The following is a 5436-nucleotide window of genomic DNA, read 5'->3' as shown; positions in this document are numbered from 1 at the left end:
TGGTGAATTCAGATTCTCCTAATGTGTCTTGATTGCCTACTTGGCATCAGGCTGTATGCTTTTACTTTAATCATTCTGTCTTCTTTTCAAAAATCATTTCTTGCATACTCCCTGTGTGTGCCAAAATGGTAACTACTGTCATTCCTATGATGAATCCAGAGTTACTCAGTCCATGGTGCAGCCTCATGATTGTACCTAAGGACCGAATCTATGAGGAACTCTGAGTTACAAGCTGGTCCGTGGTCCATTTTCATTAGCATTTTAACCCTAAAAAAGATTTCTGGAATGTGACACAAGCAACATTGTGGGAAAAGAGAGGTAGAAATAGACCAGGTAGCGAGAAAGCCAGGGTCTTCCCAAGTCCAGATCACTCAGTCCAAGAAAATAAAGGAATCATTCCACTTCAAGGTGTAATTAGGGTCATTCTTTTAGAGGATCATTATCATGTACCCAATTCCAGGCCAGATTTCATCCTTCCTGTCACCAATTGCCCTCAATGTCCAGTCCACCTTTGCATTTATTATCTTTCTCCCGTGACAGAAGATCCAGGGCCCAGTGGAACTGGTACAATACTTCTGCAGCCCGGGCTAATTGAAGGGTAGGAGGGAAGAAATGACCAACCAGATAGAACTGGGGGTCTCACTCTGCCACTGAGGCTGGGCCAAAAGGGGTGGCAGAATGAGCTAGAACACTGTCTCAAAGAGTACAGCTCTCTGAGGCTCTGCAGTGCTTTCCAGATGCAAGAGGCAGAATTTCTGGAGCAATGCATGGCCAACACTTCGACCACCACAAGGTCTGGGCAGGGGTTGGTGACAGGACCAGTCCTTTGTCTCCTTTTCTGGTGGGGAGGGACAGCTACCCCCTCACACACTTCAGGACCACTTCAGGGTGCCGAAGGATTTGTGGTGTTGTAAAATCAAATGCTGCGAGGCTGATGGTTTTACTCACGTCTCCCTCTCTGTGCCAGCCAATAGAAATAGGAGCTCAAAAGTCCTCAAAACAGCCCCTAATGACCTGGCTTGTATATACGAGGCCCTGTGCCAAGTGCTCCACACACATTCAGTCATGAAACCCCACCGCAGCCCAAAGAGGACAGTATCACTGGCCTCAATTTGTAGATAAGAAAAAGAGGTATTCAGAGGTTCTGAGCTTCAGGCACAAGGTCATGGACCTCATAAGAGACAGAGCTGGGATTGAGGCCAGGGTCTATCTATCCACCTACAAATATTTCCTCATAAGAGGTTTAGCCTCTTTCTGATCTTCGTTTCCACCACGCCACCTTTCAAATCACCTTAGACATAGGAAAGCACCCCTTCCCTCAACACTTCAATTTTGGGACCAGAAATTTCTTCCCTGCTCCTCTTCCGCAGCGTCTTGGAGCTGTGTTCTCCTGGCTCCGTTCTCCCTTCTCAGAGCCCAGCCCTCCCACTCACAGCAAGGAAACTACAGCTTCCTCATCTGTTCCCCCAAAGTGAGGTGCTTCTCAGCCTCAAACGACTGCGTGTAACATCAAGTTTCATATGCCACTGCTGGTGTCCTCCATGGTTGGAGTCTGAGGGAAACAAGGACACAAGGTGACATTTTCGTTTGGGGGCACAGGAGTTGAGTTCGCCGTGACAGCTTCTCTTTGCAATCCCTCGGTGTGGGATCCAAAAGGCACTCCATCCCCCAGTTCCGGCCCTGCCTTCACCTCCAGCCAGCGTCTGACTCTGCGTGTGAGACCCCAGGAGTGAGGCAATGCCTGGCAGAGAGCTCTGAGGAGCCAGAGTGGGCTGCCTTCCCAAGGTGAGCCCTGGGTAGCTGATTCACCCAAGGTGAATGGGGAGCTTTCTGGCCGGGTAAAAGGACAAAGAAGCCTGGGGCCTGAGGACCGGGGAGGCAGGGATGGAAGCTCCCAGAGTGCTGTCCTCACTGGGGAGACTCTTGCTTTAAGTGCACCCTCAGTATGCACAGATTTCGTATTCATTGTCAGAAAATAGGTGCTAATGAGTCTTTTCCCCCAGCAGGGGGGCTGCCGTCCAGTTGGCAATGCCAGGCATTTCCATGAGAATGTAGCATCTTCTAATGAATAAGTCCCCAAACGTGTCAGTTGCAAGCCTCTGAGATCAGGGAGAGAGCTCAGAAACCCAGGGCCTTAGAGGTGCCTGGCTGAGTTCAGCCCCCAACTGCCAGCCCAGGGACAGAGCTGATCCCGTCAGAGCGGCCCGCAGAAACTCTAAAGGATCCTAATGGATTCTGAGATCTTTTTGGAGAAGCCACTGTTTAGGATATACGACTATCCAAAGTTTGACAAGGAAGGAGAAGAAGAAGAAAGCTCCATTGTTGGGACTGGGGACAAAGAGGAAGTCTTTGTGATGCACAAATAACGTTGCTGACATTTTCGTCCTCAGTGTAAAACTGCGGGGGTTTTCTGCACAGTCTAATTGGGGGATGGTAATGTGTTCATGGACAGCATTTTTTCCCGTTCAAAATGAAAATAGCTTTCTTGAATCCCATGGAGAAGAATATGTATATTCTCGTTATTATTCAGAACTATGTATGTTTGTCGGAGAACTGTGCTTTTAACCATTTGAAAAAAAGGGATCCCTGGGCCTATTTGAAAAGGAACAGCAGACACAGCCCTGGAGATTTCCATGCCTTAGAATTGCTTAGGGATCTAGAGTTCGCAAGCTGCATTCACTGCCCCTTCTCTACAAGACCACCTCTGACAGCTGGCTGCCACTCTCCTGCCCACTCAGCAGATAGAGAAACTGAGCTCAGAGAGGCATATAGCTTAACCAAGGTCATCCGGAGAACAGGCAGCTTATCTGAGCTACAAATATTTCATTCTGTCTACTACAATGGTGCAACACTTCCTGAGGGTCAATCGTGTGTCCAGCTTTGTGCTAAGCAATAGAAATAGAGATGAATAAGGCCCTCACCCACCCCTGCCCCCTACCTCTCATCCTCACCTCCAAAGCTGGGTATTTCTCTCCTACATTTAAAGGATCTCCTCTTCTATGCTTGTACTTGTAGCCCACGGTGAGCCATAAACCTGGAATTCCACTAAAGTGAACAATTTCCAGAGAGGTCCAGTTTCAGAGCCTTCTGGATCCCTCCATTGCACACGATGTCCCTCCAGAAGCTCCAGGCTCAGCCCAGACCCAGCAGCACCGGCCCCACCCATGCAGGAGGCAAAGTCCTCTGGTCATGTCCTCCCTTCCTCCATCTTCTTGGCTTTCTTTTTTTTCTAAGAGTTCCCTGCTAATTCTACTATCTTGAGGAATTCATACCTAATAATAAAAATAGCTATATTTATTGAGCAGTGAAAGTGGTAGAAAGAGAAGAGCATTTTGAAAATAAATCCCAGGCAAGGGGCTGACTGAATTTCTCTCTCTTTCCCTCTGTCTCTCTCTCTCTCATCAGCCGTCAGTTTCTGGATCATTAACGTTCTGGAGCACGTTAGATTACAAAGGCGCTTCAGACAATTAGAAGTCAAAGCCACGGGCCTGATGGGTCCAGCCCTGGGATGAACTAACCGCTCTTCCTCACCACATCTCGGTGATCGGTTCTCCAAACGACGTAATTAAAGTCTGGAACACTGGAGACTGCGCTCCAAGAGGCCCGTCTCTGCTTACAGCCATGCTGAGCTGTACCTCACAGGGCAGTTCTGGAACATGTCTGATTTTTTCCTACCTCAGAACCTTTGCTTACATTGTGCTCTGCCTGGAATAACCCAGATTTTAAGCATATAGGTCACATCCTCAGAAAGCCTTTCTTTCTTTCTTCTTTTTTTTTGTTTCAATTATTTTATTATTATTATTATTATTGAGATCTTAATGGCTTATAACACTGTATAATTTCAGGGGTACATTGTGATTTACCAGTTTCTGTATAGACTTCCACATATGGAAGTATATATCTTCCACATAGGAGCGAAATGATGCAATATTTGTCTTTCTCTGCCTGGCTTATTTTGCTTAACACCATACCCTCAAGGTCCATCTGTGTTGTTGCCAATGGGATGATTTTGTCTTTCTTATGACTGGGTAGTATTCCATTGTATATATACACCGCATCTTCTCTATCCATTCATCAGACACAAAGCCTTTCTTGACCATGGTAAGCAGCCTCATCCCCTCCAGGATCCTGCTTTTCATTATTCTCTTTCTTTACTTCCTTTCTGGCATCTAAGGTGTAGATGGAGTGGCCAGTTCTCAGGGACCTGCAGAGCCTAGGGAAGGCACAAAAGATTGCACTTTGAGGGGGAACAGCAAGGAGTCTTAAAAATGCAAGCACCCCAGAGAAGGCACAAATTAACAAGTTTAACAATTTCCTCTCATAGCTGTAGGAGAAGCTTCCAGCCTGAAGTGTCTTGAGGATGGAAGGAAGGGGATGGAGGAATATGAGGGAATGACAGCAAAATAATGCCTCTCAAAATAGTGGCTTTGAATTTTTGAGCTACACCCCCACTCCTATCCCCTCCCTAGCCGTGGAAGTGTAAATATGGAGTCCGAGCCTTTTTAAATGGTGGTAGGCTTTAACCCTTGAGTGCATATTGGTGATGCCCGTATATTCAGTTTCTTGTGGCGACTGTAACAAATTACCACAAATTTGGTGGCTTAAAAGAATAGGAGTTTATTCTCTCACAGTTTTGGAGGTCACAAGTTCAAAATCAGTATCACTGGGCCAAATCAAAGTGTTGGCGGGGCCATGCTCGCTCCAGAGCATCTAGGAGACAATCCGTTCCTTGCCTCTTCCGGCTTCTGGCGGCTGCCGATATTCCTTGGTTTGTGGCCACATCACTCCAATTTTCAAGGCCGGCATGTTTAAATGTCTTTCTGTTTGGTCTTAACATCACCTTCTCACGTTCCCAGCCTTGAACGCCAGCCAGAGTCAAATATCCCTCTGCCTCTCCCTAGGGATGCATGTGACTGCATTTAGTGCCCACCCAGAAAATCTAGGGTACTCGCCCCAACTCAAACTCCTTAACTTAATCATGTCTGCACAGACCTCTTTTTTGGCCATATGCAGTCACCTTCAAAGGTTCTAGAGAATAGGACATGGATATCTCTGAGGGGGCCATTTTTCAGCCAACCACACTCCAATTGGTTGTGGTGGGGAAAAAAAAAAGGGAGCTAAGATCCCTTTTCTACCCAGATTATGTCAGGGAGAGAAGGGAGGGAGGGGAGGGAGGAAGAGAAATTGGGGAGTAAGAGGGTGCCAGCAGTACAGTCAGAGGCCAGACCTTGTGAACCGGAGAGCAGGAGAGCTGGGTCCATGTCCACGCATGGAGGAATGCAGGATCCACACCTTCCAGAGGGTTCCCCCTGGGCCTGGCCTCTGTGAGCCCATTCAGGAACCGGGAGGTGGATGTGGGAGGGGCTTGGAGTCTGGGGGCTGGCGAAGCTTGGGGAGATCTCTTACGGAGAAGAAGGCCAATGACATCCATGCAGT

This window comes from Equus quagga, chromosome 14, assembly GCF_021613505.1.
Source record: "Equus quagga isolate Etosha38 chromosome 14, UCLA_HA_Equagga_1.0, whole genome shotgun sequence".
In the NCBI taxonomy this organism is placed as follows: Eukaryota; Metazoa; Chordata; class Mammalia; order Perissodactyla; family Equidae; genus Equus; species Equus quagga.
The sequence above is the reverse complement of the archived record's forward strand: the minus strand, read 5'-3'. Positions refer to the sequence as shown.